The 15,963-nt window shown below is 44.1% G+C and overlaps 1 protein-coding gene and 1 long non-coding RNA gene across 6 annotated transcripts in view; one reads left to right on the top strand and one right to left on the bottom strand.

Annotated features, from left to right (window-relative positions):
- Nucleotides 1–15,963, top strand: part of UST (uronyl 2-sulfotransferase) — a 318,873-nt gene that overhangs the window by 84,096 nt on the left and 218,814 nt on the right. The gene's annotated exons all lie outside the window — the stretch shown is intronic.
- On the bottom strand, nucleotides 10,916–15,849 carry LOC109499956. The gene is made up of 2 exons (XR_002157559.3): nucleotides 15,441–15,849; nucleotides 10,916–12,408 (listed from the first exon to the last, which is right to left on the bottom strand). It is a non-coding gene; the product is annotated as an uncharacterized LOC109499956 (long non-coding RNA).

Raw genomic sequence — 15,963 nt, forward strand, 5'->3', positions numbered from 1 at the left:
AGTTCATGTTATTTGGTAGGAAAAAAAAAGCAGTCCCAAGCACACACAGGGGTGGTATCTGCTTGACAGCATTTTCAATTAATCCCTGCAGTTACATGCACTCTAGTACGTTCTTGCCAAAAGCCAATGCTAATTCAATGTGTATGGAAATTATTTACTCTGAGTCATGAGTTACTTTTCTTAGCTATAGTTGTTATTGGTGCTGTAATGACTTGGCACCGTTTCATCATTTTTTTCTGATGTCTGGCTCATGTTAGCCCGTGCTAACCCCCTCTCACAAAAACCCAAGCAAACATCTCATAGGACCTGCTTGGCAGAAGGCAGTGTTTCACACAACTGCCTACTTTCTTTATCGCAATTCACAGTAAAGGTGGCCCGTCTTGAGCGGATACAGTGTTCAGGCCTTGCCACGCTCTAGCCGAGTCACCTTGGGCGAATCACTTAACTTCTCTGAGCACTGGATTCTTGAAACAGGAACATCTCTAGCTTCCATCTAGCTCTGATGGAATTCAGAGACTTGGAACTCAAGGAACGTATTCTAATTTTTCCTGGGATGAATTTGCAGCTCTCCGAGACTTGTTACCATTTAGGGATGTCACTGGGAACGCTGGGAGACCCTGCCAAAAGATGGGCATTGGGTCCGTTGGGTATCCAGGATGGGAAGTAGTCAGTGTGAGGGGTGCCTAGATGATCCCCTGGGGTGCCAAGAACTTTCCCCCAAGATGGGTGAGAAAGCAGGACTCTTCCCAGGCAAAACAAGGGCTCAGCTTTCTGAACACACTTAGATCCTGGAGAGGGATCACTATGCCATGAAAAAGAGATTAGCAGTTCTCTTCAGAAGCAATGGGGAACTACTGGAATTGGGTTCATTTTCCTCAGCTGGTAACTCATGAAGGCATAGATTGGAGGAGAAAAGAGAATTTCAAGTACTTCCATGGATCTTTCAGTAAGAAATTTAGCTCTCCAATGAGACACAAATAATATAAAAACAGGGAGGGGGACAAAACAGAAGAGACTCTTAAATACAGAGAACAAACTGAGGGTTGCTGGAGGGGTTTGGGGTAGGGGGATGGGCTAAATGGGCAAGGGGCATTAGAGGACACTTGTCGGGATGAGCACTGGGTGCTATCTGTGGGGGCTGAATCAGTGGATTCTACTCCTGAAATCATTATTGCACTATATGCTAACTAGCTTGGATGTAAATAAAATAAAAAAAAAAAGAAAAGATCCATTCTAACTTTCATAAGAATAAGTGTTTGTGAGGTGCCCGGCTGGCTTAGTTGGTGGAGCATGCGACTCTTGATCTCAGGGTTTTAAGTTCGAGTCCCATGTTGGGTGTAGAGATTACTTAAAAATGAAACGTCTTTAAAATATATGTGTGTGTGTGCGTGTGTGTGTGTGTGTGTGTGTGTGTGTATATATGTATATATATATAAAATCAGTATCCCTGATATGACTTGTGATTCGTGTGAGGATTTTGTGAAGCTTAATAAATACTACCCTTTAGTCCTCTTCTGAATTTTGGACTAATTATGAGCCATTGGAGACAGGCAATTTGAAACCAAAATGGTTTTAGATTTGCATCCAAATGGGCTTGCCAACTCTTCTCTAGATTGAATTTATCCTCCTAAACTTACGGACACCTCTCTCCTCTTTACTGGAACAAAGACTACCCCACTAAGAGACCCTAGGAGCAGAGGATGTCAGAATTGAGGAGATAGGCTACTTTGAAAAGCCAGAAATGTTCTGTTGCTTTTTCCAAAACTCATCCATCAAATAAGTCACTAAAAGGAGGTGGGAGAGACATCAGGCCAGGAATGTTCTCTGGCTGAAGTTCCTTAGCTTGGAATCCCAAGGCGTGGAAAAAGGATACTCTTCCTACAATTAGCATCAAACTCATTGTGACCTTGGGAACTGTGGCGGAAAAATATGAAATAAGTACGTATTCAACAAGAATTTATTAAATGTCTACCAAACACCAAGCACTTTTCAGGGCTCTGAGATATAGCAGAGAATAAGGCATACAAGGTCTCTCTCTTTATGGAGCTTACATTCTTCTTAGTGGGGGAAGAGGCAGTAATAAATAAGTAAACATATGAATATGATGATTTCAAAGATTCATGAGTACCTTGAAGAAATTAGAACAGGATAATATGAAGGGTGCCCGGGTGGCTCAGTCAGTTAAGCGTCTGACCCTTGATTTCAGCTCAGGTCATGATCTCACAGTTAATGGGATTGAGCCCCGCACTGGGGTCTGCACTGACAGCAAGAAGCCTGCTTAGGATTCTCTCTCTCTCCCTCTCTCTCTCTCTCTCTCTCTGCCCTTCCCCCCCCCCCCCACGTGCATATGTTCTCTCTCTTTCTCAAAGATAAAGAAATAAACTTAAAAAAAAAAGAATAAAATGATACAGAACTATGGGGATAGGGTGAGGGAAGGGGGAGCTCATGAAATAAGGTGGACAGGCAAGGCACTCTTAGGAGGTGACAGATGAGCTGAGGACTCAGCCATGTGGAGGCCTCACGGACAAGGGTTAGAAGGATCAGCCAGTTCCAAGACCCTGAGGCAGGCATGGGCTTGGTGGGCTGGAGGAACAGAAGGAAGGCCAGTGCATGTGGAACAGAGTGAGTGTGGGTGGCAGTGCTTGGATGCGAGGTCAGGAAGACAGGGGCCAGATCTTCTGGGAATGTAGGTTTCCTCCTAATGTAATAGATGAATGTGCAGATTCATCTACTGACGGCTGTAACGAAAGCTGTTAGAGTTTTTACGCAGATTCGTTCGCATCACCTCTTAAACTGCAGACCCTGCTTGGGAAGCCTGGGGTGGGGACTGAGCTTTTGGATTTCTAGCTGCTTCCAGGTGATGCGTGGCTGCTGGTCCATGGACCCTACTTGGAGTATCAAGGGTCTGATCTGTGTTTTAAAAGATCACTTGGGCTGCCCTGTGGAGAATGGAGGATGAGTTCCAGAGAAATAGAAGTAGAAGCAGGGAGACCAGCTAGAAGCTATTGTAGTGCATTGGAGGGTATGGACGCTCAGGGTCATGTGACTGGGGCCTGTGACTCCCGAGGTTCCAGTAGGTTCTCCTCGAGCGTACTGTACAGATTTGCGACCCAGTGTTCAATTTCAGTAAGTATTTCAGTAAGGCTGACATTAGTCCCTGCCGTTGTTCATTGAGGGCCTACTATATTCTAGAACAGTGCTTTCCAAGCTGTACATGGTAAACTACATGGTAATCACCTGGAGATCTTGTAAAGTGGATTCTGGTTGAGTAGGTCTGGGGTGGGGCCTCGGAGTCCGCTTTCCTAACAGGTGAGGTCGATGCTGCTGACCTACCGAGCACACACCGAGCTCTGCCAGTGGTTTTCAAATCGTGCTGCGAGGCTGAGTCACGGGAGACATTCAAAATTACCAGCGTTTGGATCACACTTGAGGTGAATTATCAGAGTCTCTGGGGGGAGGAGCCCAGACCTGGGTTTTTAAAGGAGTTCCCCAGGTGGTGCTAATGTATAGTTCAGACTGAGAGCCTTGGAGCCAGAAGCTTTCACCCAGTTTCCCAGGGAGGTAACCAGGACTGTTGTTCCCACTGCACAGAGGAGGTAAAAAGGGGGTAATTAACTTGCCCTAGGTCGCGTGGCCAGGAAGCGATAAAGTGGAGATTTCACCTTTGTTCTTCTAACTCCAAATTTAGTGCTTTTTTTTATAGTACTGTACCATTTCCCTACTTCCCTGGTTGGGGCAAAACTCACTGTGCTAGATATTGAGAGGAATGTTGTATGAAGCAGGTTCCAACGACAAAACAGAAACTCAGGTATTTCAAACAGAGGGCATCTAACACAGGAGACTGGTTACAGTTGGGGGGGGGGGTGCTCAGGGAAGGGACAGTTGCAGATGGGACACAAGGGAAGGGATGATCCCAGAGATCAGGAAGCCACTGCGGCCCTGGGCTGAAAACTGTGAGCTTGCATCCAGAGGCGCCATTTCTGGTCGTCAATGCTGCAACCACTGGGCCTACGGTTCCCTCCAAACTGCAACTCTGTTGAAAAAGGCTTGTCAGTGGGAAAATGGGGTTTGACACATGCGTTCTGTTGGAAGGCCATTTTTGCTAGAATGCACCTCTTCTATGTGTAAAAGAATGCAATAGATGCTCTGAAAGCTGGACTTTTTAACCACTGGTCTTGTGCTAGTGGTCGCCATTGACAGGAAGCAGATGTGGCTTGCGGGCATTTAGAGTCTGCCCCTCTTCCACTCTGGGCCCTTCACCTGCGGAGCCCTACTGACCAGTCCCCCAGCCCCAGGTATTCACCCTCTATTCATTGTCTTGTCCCTTCTGTGGTTACCCTTTCTCCGCCACGTAGTATGTGTCCTTACTGTACTGAGCTGTGACCACTAGTGTTGATTAGTGAAAATATGGCTTTGTGCTTGACCACGCCTGCCTTCCAAAACCTAATTGAATGTCTTCAATGACAAAGAAGCTTGTGAAGGGGAAAAAAAAAAAAACTGTAAAATTATAGTGGCTCTTCTTGATACTTTAATAGATTTTTTAAAAATAAAGACTAGTAAGACTTAAAATAGAATAAAATGTCTCTCTCCTAACTTGTGAAGGAAATGTTTTTTTTTTTTAATTTTTTTTTCAACGTTTATTTATTTTTGGGACAGAGAGAGACAGAGCATGAATGGGGGAGGGGCAGAGAGAGAGGGAGACACAGAATCGGAAACAGGCTCCAGGCTCTGAGCCATCAGCCCAGAGCCCGACGCAGGGCTCGAACTCACGGACCGCGCGGTCGTGACCTGAGCTGAAGGCGGACGCTTAACCGACTGCGCCACCCAGGCGCCCCAGGAAATGTTTTTAAAAAGCAGAGAGAGATGACCTCTTATTAAATGAAGTCAGAAAGTTTCTTATGGCACCAGTAATTAATTTGTATCCGTAAAACAAACTCCCATGCCAGCCGTTTGTTTGGCATAATTTCCTTCTCTTATGATTAATGTAATATCTAAAGAGAGAAGAAATTATTGAAATGATTTTTTTTTTCCGCCAGAATTTCATCCCTTCCAAATTTCCATGTGTGAAAAGAAATTGTTCTTTGGAACGGGGGAAAAGAAAGTCCCAATAAATCGAAAGATTTCTTTTGTTGTTGTTTTCTGTTCCACTTTGAATTACTATTTGACAATTACTACTCAAAGGTTTTGAAGGACTTTTCATTTTCTCCCCAGCTGGGCCTTATAATTTGCCCCAGGATGCCTGGTTTTGTTCCCCCTGTGTTTGAACACACAGCTAATTGTTGCTAGCTTTTCCTGTGAAAAGGCAAAAGCGCGCTGTTACATTTCTGGGCAGTTTTGGGGAATTATTTTATTTGGCCGACCTAGAACAAATAATAGTCTCTAAGGAAGAGGAATGGTAGCTTTACATTTTAACTACCACTGTAATGCTATAATAGCAGTAAGCTAATCACAAGTCAATTCGAAATCCAAAGGTCATCACAGATCATTATTTGCAATCATCCTTAGGATGGTTAAAGTCTGTCATTAGGGCATGGAAAATATCTGTAAAATCGTGAATTTTGTTTTCAGTATTTTCCAGAAAAAAAAAATACAAGAGAAACCTCAGTTGTGTAGGCAAGAAGGGGCTTGGCAACCATCTTTCCTCACCTGATGGTTTAAGGAAAAGTCAGTCGCATGCACGTATTGTTTGTGATGGTCTTATGCCGACCATGATTTTATTTACAAGATAGAACTGTTCTCATCACTGCAAAAACTGTGGTTTCATTTTCTTGGGTTCCAAATGAGAAGACCAAGAAGGAGATCTAGGTCATGATCACTAGGAGGCTGTCCATTTACTCTGTTAAGAACGGTAAGCCTTTCAGGAGGTACCTGAGTGGTATCAGTCCGCTAAAGTGGGAGTAGCCTAAAGGAAGGTTGTGGGGATTTTTTTTTTCCATCCGCACATCCCTTCATCTGTGGCTATCCTCACAGAGTGAGAATATTATTTAAACCGTGGACTTTATTTTGCTGAAGTATTTGATATGTTTGAAAAGGGTAAGACTCTTTCCTCGGTAGGCATATGCTTGCACTTAGCCTTAATTCATACCTTCGGAGGCAGCGAACACAGCGTGGCTCTATTCTGTGTATTTTAAGAGGCTTCTTATAACAGGGCTGGTCTGTGGCAATGCTGGTGAGTAGCACTTAGAGAGTTTAAAAACCACTCTGTTGCGGTGATGACATACTCAGTGTGGTTCTAGAAGCTAAATAAAACACAGGAAAAAGATATTAAATGAAATAAAGCACACACCTCTGTAATTATTGCCAGAAATGAAATTTTGAAACCCTAAATTTGAGTGTGGTCTAGGCACCTGAAGATTCCTGTGCATAAACAAACATCATTTCCCAGATTAAAATTTCAGGAAAGCAACGTCTATATCAAGTGTCTTATTTAGATAAAATATTTTGAAATTGGTTTGGCTGATCATAGGAGAAACAGGGAGCAGATGTTGAGTGAGACATGCGTCCACAAGAGAAGCATTCCCTTCTGAGTGGCTCATCTTACCGTGTAAGATCTCAAAGGCAGTCCATCCATGCCAATATCAATCGCTTAGTTTCTCCTGGGACACTTTGGGCCAACTCAGAAGATACTGATCATTACGGTGGAATGGTTTTGTAATTTAAAATACAGATTTCTTTGGAATCTAAAAGTAAGATTTTCTTTCAAAAGGACTAACTTTTGGGGGTGCCTACGTGGCTCAGTCGGTTAAGCATCCAACTCTGGATTTCGGCTCAGGTCATGATCCCATGGTTCATGAGCAAGGAGTCTGCTTGGGATTCTCTCGCTCCCTCTCTCTCTCTCTCTCTGCCCCTCCCCCACTCACATGCATGCACGGGCTCTCTTGCTCTCTCAAAATAAATAAATAAACATTTAAAAAATCAACGAGGGGTGCCTGGGTGGCGCAGTCGGTTAAGCGTCCGACTTCAGCCAGGTCACGATCTCGCGGTCTGTGAGTTCGAGCCCCGCGTCGGGCTCTGGGCTGATGGCTCAGAGCCTGGAGCCTGTTTCTGATTCTGTGTCTCCCTCTCTCTCTGCCCCCTCCCCCGTTCATGCTCTGTCTCTCTCTGTCCCAAAAATAAATAAACGTTGAAAAAAAAATTTTTTTTTTTTAAATAAAAAATCAACGAAAGGACGAAAATTTTAATGACAGTGACCAAGACTATTATGGATTGTGGTTAAAGGACACCCTTTCCCCATGGCTATATTCTAACTCAAGTCTTTGAGTTTTTCGTAGCTCTCTCCATAGTCTTTAAAGCCTCTGCTACACGAAGTACTCTAGTAGACCTACTTGACTAGATGCTTTTACTCAAGTTATCTCATTTTATCTTCGAGATAACTTTCTTGAAGGCATTTTGCAGGAAAGGAAACTGAGGCTCTGATTTGTAAAAAAGTCCACTTGGCAAGTCGGGGGTCTGTTCCAGTTTCCAGACCCAGCTTTGTCTAAAACCATATCCCCTCCCCCAAACGCCTCAGGTAGCCATGACTCAATATCACATGGGCCTACAGGTTCAAAGACCTTTATGATTTGGCTGGGTTTCCCATTTACGTGGAGCCAACCACACTCCCAGCATAAGCCAGGTATTTATGGTTTATTTTTGTGTTTTGCTATTTCTTCCATTTTCAGTAGATAGCATGATGTGATGCCTATGGCACATAATTAATAAATACTTGCTGAATTAACCCGTTTTCAGGTATCTTGAGCCCTTCAAAAGCTGCAGAGTTGGATTTTGTCCACTTTTCTTTCACCTGGGTAAAATCCTATTTCAAGGGCTGGTTCATACCATTATCTCACTTATATAGCTTTCTCTGGTCCACTTTGTCCTTGAAGCAGAAATGCTTCTTCTATGTATGACTCATCGCTTTATATATACTTCCATGTGATTTTTTAAAAAGTGGGATTGGTAACTTCCATTTGGTGTCCACTTGCCAGGCATTAAGCTAAATACACTACAGATGTTATCTCTTTTTGATTCTCAAAACAACCCCAGGAGACACAAACCTTAGGTATCATTATCCTATTTTACAGGTAAGGAAACAGAGGCTCAGAGGGATTAAATAAATTCCTCTCGGTTACAGTTAGTGAATTTCGGAGATGGAGTAGGAATCCAGATCTTACCGAGTCCTAAAGTCTGTGCTTTCAGTGTATTCTTTAATTTTCAATCGAGGCAAATTTTACATGCAGTGAAGTACACAATATCTTAAGCGTGTGGTTTACAAGGTTTGATGAGTGCACACATCTGTGTCACTGTCTACCCAGTCAAGACATGGAACGTTTCCACTGCCCAGAAAGTTCCTCCATGCCCCTTCTCTGTCATTTCCAGCCACCCAAGGTGAAGGTTGGCTGTTCTTGAACTTATAGAAATTGATATATGTATACATTTTTTTTTGTCTATCACTTGCTTCACTCAACATAGTATTTTTGAGATTCATCCATGTTGTTGTGTGCTGGTGTCTACCATATGGATGACGTATTCGTTGTCACTGCTGAGTAGTATTCCATTTTATGAATATACCACAATTTGTTTATCCATTCTCTTGTTGATGGGCATCTGTTTTCTTTCCGGTTTTAAATTATTGTGAGTAAGGCTACTGTGAACATTCTTGCGCACAAGCCTTTTTAAGAACATACGTTTTCATTTCTCTTGGGCAAATACCTATGTGTGGGTTAAAGAGTAGAGACCTGTTTTACTTTGTAAGGAACTGCCCATTTTCGAAAGTGGCTGTCCGATTGCATGTGTACTCTCATAGACAACTTACGAGAGTTGTAGGGTCTCCGCATCTTCTCCGACATTTGATTCTGTCGCTCTTGTTACAATTTAATGTTGCCTTTTGAAATGCCCTCTTTCTTGCTCAGCTGTGAGCCCCTCTTGAGATCAGGAAGTAGGTGCCATCCACCTCTGTGTCCACACTGCTTAACTCAGCGTCTGGCACAAATATGATGCATGTGAAACTAATTTTGAGGATTGCAAAAATGGTTGTCAGGATCCCTTCCAGCCATGAATATCTAGAAATCGAACTAACCTCATGCCATGTAGCATGCAGATTGTTTTAAACTGAAAGGCCTGTGGATAATCATCTTTAGAGGGGAGCAGCCTTTCTAAAGGGAAGCGGCAGATTGGTGATCCCTGATGAGTGAGCATTGGCTCTCCTGAGCGAGGTGGTCTGGTGAGTCCCACTGTGTGCTGGGAGGCTGTTCTCCAGTAGTAGCCGCACCTGACACGAAAAGTCCACTTGGACATCGCTGAAAGCATAAACGTCAGCCTCCACCCTGTCTTTTGGGATAACGTGTTGGTTGTCAAATGCTGCATAATAACATGACAGTAAACTTAGTAGCTTAAAACAACACACATTTATTATGGCAGGAGTCTGGCCATGACTCAAAGGAGTCTTCTATTTCACATGGCTGCAGTGAAGGGGTTGGCTGGGGCCGTGGGCTCATTTCAAGGCTTGTCTGGGGAAGGATTCCCTTCCAAGCTCACATAGTTGCTAGCTGGATTCAGATCCATGTAGGCTGTTTGACTGAGGGCCTCAGTTTCTTGCTAGCTGGTGGCCACAGGCCGCTCCTAGTTCCTTCCGGTGTGATGGCTTCCTGGACACCGCTGCTTGCTTCGTCAAAGCTGGCAAGGGAGCACAGCCGAGCAAGGTAGATGTTACAGCTTTATGTAACGTTATCACGGAAGGGACATCCTGTCACCTTTGCAATATTGGTTAGAAGCAAGTCACAGATACTACCCACATTCAAGGAGGGAGGATTATACAAGGAGATGAACACCAAGAGGTGAGGACACTTGGGAGGTCATGTTAGTGTCTGCCACAGAGCGTCAGTTTATATCTTTTTCAAAGTGGAAAATACAGGTATTATGAGCAAAGTAGTTGTTTTGACCCAAAGAGCGCATTAAATTTTTTACTGTTCTACTGAATAGTTTCAGAGGTTCCAGTTTTACCCCAACACAGAGGGACACTGTTCTGGATAAATTATCTGCAGTTAATGTCCACTTGTATGGAAGATTGATAGGAAAGCATGAAGTGATTTCTGGATAAATGCTTCTCAGTGGGTTCATTCAGTGTAGATGAATTGAGTCTTTTCTATGATCCGCTCCTGGACTGAGCTCCTGCTTTGAAATTTGCCATGGATTAAAGACACAGAGCGATGGGCAGAGTGACCCCTTAAACACAAGCATGGGAAGCCAAACTTCTTGGCCGCGAGTTTGCTTATCGGTAATAGAATGACTGACCCAGACAAAACACAGGAAGAAATCCTGAGGGTCATAGGAAACCAAATTTTCTATACTTTTCGGGAGAGTATTTTTAATTTAAAAAGTAAGTCACGTATATAAAGACCAGCACAAACAGCATATTTTACTTATTAGAAGATAACCTGGAAGGTGTTCAAGCTTTAACCCTTAGCTTTGGGGAGTTTGGCCAGCTAAGGAAGACAGCAGAGCCTTGTCCAACCTTGACCATATGGTATTTACTCTGTCTGTCCTTAATAATTAAGCATTTGGAGTTCCCTAAATTTTTTTTTTTTGTTTTTTTTTTTCAAATTTAAACCAAGCACAAAGGCTCACTTCCAGACTTTTGGGAAACATTAGAATCCTTTAATAGTTTAGAAAGCTTTGAGAAGCTAAAGACCACATATAGCTACACTTGAAAAAAAAAAGTTCGTTTCAAGATTCATCTCCTTGAATAAGCTGCATAACCTACTTTCCTTGAGTATATGAATTAATCATTTCAAAGATATGGAAAATTGTAGATTTATCTCTTCTAGTTGAAAAAGAAAGACAATATTAATAGACATTTAGAAACTTCTTATGCCACATTTCAAATTCATTCTAGGCAATTTACATTGAAAGCAACAAAAATGCCTTGTTCGATGGATACATAGTGAGAGAAAAATTTATTTTAGTTACAAAATAATGATAATGGTGAAAGTTATGTAGTGCTTATAATGTGTCAAGTTCAGTTCTATCCAGCATAGTATATATAGTAAATATATACCTATATTACATACATACCTATATACCTATATTATTACATATATACACATATGTCATTAGTATATATACACATAAATATATGTACTAATTCAGTCTTCTCATAACTACCTGTTATAAAAATGCCTGAACTTGGAACTATATATACACATTAGCCCACATATTCTGTGAACCCCAGTGTTCTCAACCTGCTGGTTCCCTTGCTAATGAATAAAATAAGTATTTGATTCATGCTCGCTCTATATTTACATGAGAATAGTGTTTTAACTTTTTGAAAAGTATGCTTTGATAAACTCTGTGGTGTAGGTACTATTATTCCCATTGTGTTGATGAGGCAAGAGAGGCACAGAGAGGTTGAGCAACTTGCCTGGGGCTTCACAGCCCTTCCATTGTGGGGCCAGCATTTGAACAGCAGCAGCCTGGACCAGAGTCTCTGTTCTTAACTGTCACACTGTCCCCAGTCATGAGGAATTTGCTTTCTTTTCATGTGTAAGCCAGAGCCAGCCTTCCCAACACTAAAAGAGCAGAATCAACAAAAGAGTCTAAGATAAACCAGTGCATTCCAGCTTAAGGAAAATAAATAAACCAGAAAAGCACGCTCGCTTCAGCCTGGCACAAGCTTCTGGGTTGGGACAACCAATCTAAGAAAGCCCACACTTCACTATTTTAAAGAAAATAAACACCCCCACGAAGATGGCCTAATTATGATTCTGAAAGGCAACACACAATGTTTCCCCCAGTGGATTAAAAACCAACCCCCAAAGTTTCAGTGATGGTCGGAGCTCTGTGAAAAGTCCCAAGTGGCATCTGTAAGCGTAGTCTCCAGGTTGACCCATAGGAGCGCAGAGGAGCCAGGAAAGGGAAAATAGAAGAGATGAGTTGTTCCTGAAGAGCAGTCGTAGTCTCACTGGTGTCATGGACGCTAAACCAGCACCTGCCCCCAGCGCGATTCCTCTTGTCCCACTCTAAAGAAGCCTTCCACAGAGCCACAGTTGGGGCCAGCAAAGACTCCCTGCTGCATCCATGGATGCTCTGTGGGCAACTCGCATGGCATTGGGACATTCGTGGGCTGGAGGCAAAACAGAGCCCCAGGACCCCTAGGCTTTGACGCCCACCATATCGAAATGGCATTGTCCTGTTCCAGAACTTACCCTTGTGAAGAAGACAGCTCCAGACCTCCTACCCTCCTGTGGAGGGCTGGTGGGGTAAGAGCAGCAAGAGCAGAGGACGGTTCAGCTTGCTCTGGTGACCATGCTGAAGCTGGGCTGACTCCTTCTCCCGGACATCTTGAGCAATGCACAGTTATTGTCGTGCACATTTAGCACCATCTGTCCCTGAAATGTAGTCTGGGGACAGGCTTACTTTGCTTAAAAAATCCTAGAAATAAGTGAGTTCTTATTATACATCTAAATAAGTATGCAAATATTTATACACATGCACATATTTATAGTTATTTACATGTAAAACATATTTATATGAAGCTGCATATTCCTACTTTTTATATGTACCTATATATCTATAGTTTTTACTGACCATAAAACAAAGCATTCCCATTACAGAAACAATTCAGGCATCATGCACACTTATAAAGAAAAAAGGTAGAAATCCCCCCAAATCCAGCCATTCACAGATAAGGCTTTGTTTACTAAAAATAAGCACTGATATTTTCAGTACCCTGTCATGCACATCTCTATGCGTATGTACCTACATAATGACACATGTCATTGTGTGTGAATTTAGCCATACTAAGAAGGCTGTTGGTAAACTTCGACCCAACAGGGCGTGCGTTCTTTCATGGTCAGGTGATTGATCCAGACCATCATTTTCGTCAACAGAAATACCAACAGTGTTGTGACTAGGTTTGCTTGGGGTTGAGCAGATAGCAGGAATAGAATTGTCAGAACATCTGCACTTGTGCAGACTTTCCTGAATCTTTGAAAACTTGGTGTGCACACGGGGGTGATGCAGTGTGTGGTAGGGCATGGAAGAAGCCAGGAGGAGCCCTCCGGCTGGTCGCTTAGGGGGCAGTGAGCAGAGAAATCGAAGTGGTAGGTGTTCACCGTGCGGTGTTGACCCTGGAGCTGGCCCCGATGAGCCCTTGAGGGACAGCACACGCTGCATGAGACCGGGAAATGTTTTGAATAATGGCTTTTTACTCCTGTTCATACAAGACTTGAGGAACCATAGGATGATGGCTGGGCTGATTTAATTAGCAGCAAAGGAATCAAGCAAACCAGCCACCAGATTCTTTTCATCTCTCTCCAGAAAGGACGTTTTTAACTCGACTCATGTTCTGAATTTGTGATGAATGCCAGGGTTGTAATTAAGAAAGGACCTAACGCAAAGCAGAGGCAGGACCACTGTGTTTAAAATGTTTAGAAACAAATGTGGATGAAGACCACTGATTTTTCCTTTGGGACAAAGTGACAGTCCGTGTGAAGAGATAAATTATACTGAATCTATTAGAAACACATGTTGTGTTTGGTTAAATGCTAATCTCTCGTTTACCCTCCCACTGCCAAGGCCTATGGTGCCTGTCCGGGATCTGAATGTATGTTTGAGCTGTGACAGTCCCGGGAAAGAGCCTCGTCTTGTTTGTGTTACAGTGAGGCCCCTTTTCTCAACCCAGGGATTCTACTGATAGATATTACCCTCTATCACTGTGTAAACCAAGTTCGTTCTCTTCTTCATCCATGTGTACGAGGAGATACCATAATATTCAGAGCTTTGGAAGCATCAGAAATTGCTTTCAGGGCATGTGAGATAGGAGTGGCCTAGTGAACTCTGTTCCCTTTGTCTAGAACGCCCTTTGTCTAAACCACCCTTCTCTCTCACCAAGCTCCTGCTCATCTTCTAATTCCTACTAATCTTTCTCATTGGGGCACCGATGGTGCTTCCCCTGGGAAGCCTTCCCTGACTGACTTCCCAAGCCTGAGTTGACTATTCCTCCTTTGTGCTTCTCCAGCCTTCTTCCCCTTTTCACACCTGGTTCCAGTTGCCTGCAACGTGTCTCCATCCTTCACCAGGCAGAGGGTCTGTGAGGATCAGAAGCACGTCACCTAGGACAGAGCCCGCCACATGATCTTAACAGACATCTCTTGAGTGAATGACGACAGCTCTCTTCTCAAAGACGTTTGTCCTTTAGCAGGGACCGCCATTCACCGGCCAGCACTTCCTGCTCCCAGGGCCACCTCCGTGCCTCCCCGCTGCCTACCCCAAATCTTGAGGTGACATTTGAGATTTCCACTTCACGAGATACATAAGGACAAAAATGTGCAACTTTTGCCTCATGCTAACGGATGTCTTTATTCCCAAACAGATAGCATACGTGATTAAGTGTGGTAGCTCCTGGTAGGTACATCGTCAGAAAACAAACAGAAACGGAAAGACAAAAGCAAACCTGTAGTTGTTGGAATAAGATTGCTTTGACTAGATTATAGGAATAGGATTTGGAAGCATTGCAGTGAGCATTCCAAATGCAGCCCGCCCTCCACGTTGTGGCCTGGAGCCTGGCACCCTTCCCTGCCCTGCTGCAGCCTGCTCCACAGGGGCTCAGAATCATGGGCTTGGGCACCGCAAGCCCAGGGAGGGTGGACATGATTGTGAACGTGTGGCCGGGGAGGAATTCGCCCGATCTCTTTCAGGCCAACCAAGTGCACACGTTACAGAGAGGCTGTTCTATTTTCTTCAAAAGATCTTGCCTACTCTTTCTCTTCTCCTTTTGCAGAACTGAGAATCAAACTTTGTCTAAACGTGCTTTTCTTCATAGTCCCCTGTGCTCTTAGCACTGCGATGTGCTGTCTAGCGTATTAGTTATGACCCTGGTTTTGTCCTTGTGTTCCATTTCGGGAAAAGGTTATTCACTGAGGACCAAACCTTCATTTGAATATCACCGTGCTTCGGGAGAAGTCAGCGTAATACAATTTTAGACAAATGTGGCACTGGAATGGGAACATTAGGGAGGAGAAGGAGCTAGGCTGGTGGGAAGATAAAAGCTCCCGGTTCCTGATTAATTGAAGTTAACGTGTGGGTGCGTAGATCACCGTGTAATGGGTAACACTTGGTGAAGAGGGCAGAAACGAAAGGTAGGGAGGTATTTTAGTAGTCTCTGCTGTTGAAATATTTTGGCATTGTGGTTGGCATCAGTTATTCCAGTGATAATTCTCCGTGAGCAGCCTTTCCAATTTTTGGCACAGCGTGCTCGGAGAGAGGTCCCTCTCTCACAGCCTACCTGCCTTACTGTCACAGATTTGTCCGTTCTCTTCTCTCCTGGTCCCCCAGCAGTCAGCTGTGAGTCCCAGAGCACACAGCTTTTCTTAGGGGAGGAATTTTTGCACCCCGTCCCCCCCCCCCACCGCCCCGCCCCAACCGCCCAAAGCAACACAAGACCGTCCTAACGCAATACGTACCACTTCTTGTGAATGAAGGCCAGGTCGGGGAGGAAGGCCAGCAGGGACAGGCAGGAGAGCAGGAATGTGCCACCTTCTGGAAAGGTCACTGCTCACGTGGAGAGTATCTGTTTGGAGCCTTAGATCTGGGTAACTAAGGAGATTAAACGGGAGTCTCCATCCAGAGTGAAGAGGAACCCGAGGCAGGTGGGAACTTGAGTCTGAAAGCAGTTTTGGCAGAGGCCGGTCTCATCCCTTACGTGCACGAGGGTAGAGACACCCTGTGTCTGCTTCTCACTGAGCGTTGTTCGCTAATGATCATATTACTCAAGGAGAAAAGGTGGATCTTGGAGCCAACGGGGTTAGCTACAGTGCTGAGCAGGCCGTGTGCCCCTGGGGTGAGCCCATAGGTCCCCCCGCAGATGCGGGGCTGTTGTGTGACTCGTGCACCCTGGAACTGGCAGCATTCAGACCTGGAAACAACGGCATTTGACGGGTGAGACGTTTCTTCCTTTGTGTTTAGTAGGGGAAATTCCAGCTTTCT

The sequence above is a fragment of the Felis catus genome, chromosome B2 (genome assembly GCF_018350175.1).
Source record: "Felis catus isolate Fca126 chromosome B2, F.catus_Fca126_mat1.0, whole genome shotgun sequence".
In the NCBI taxonomy this organism is placed as follows: Eukaryota; Metazoa; Chordata; class Mammalia; order Carnivora; family Felidae; genus Felis; species Felis catus.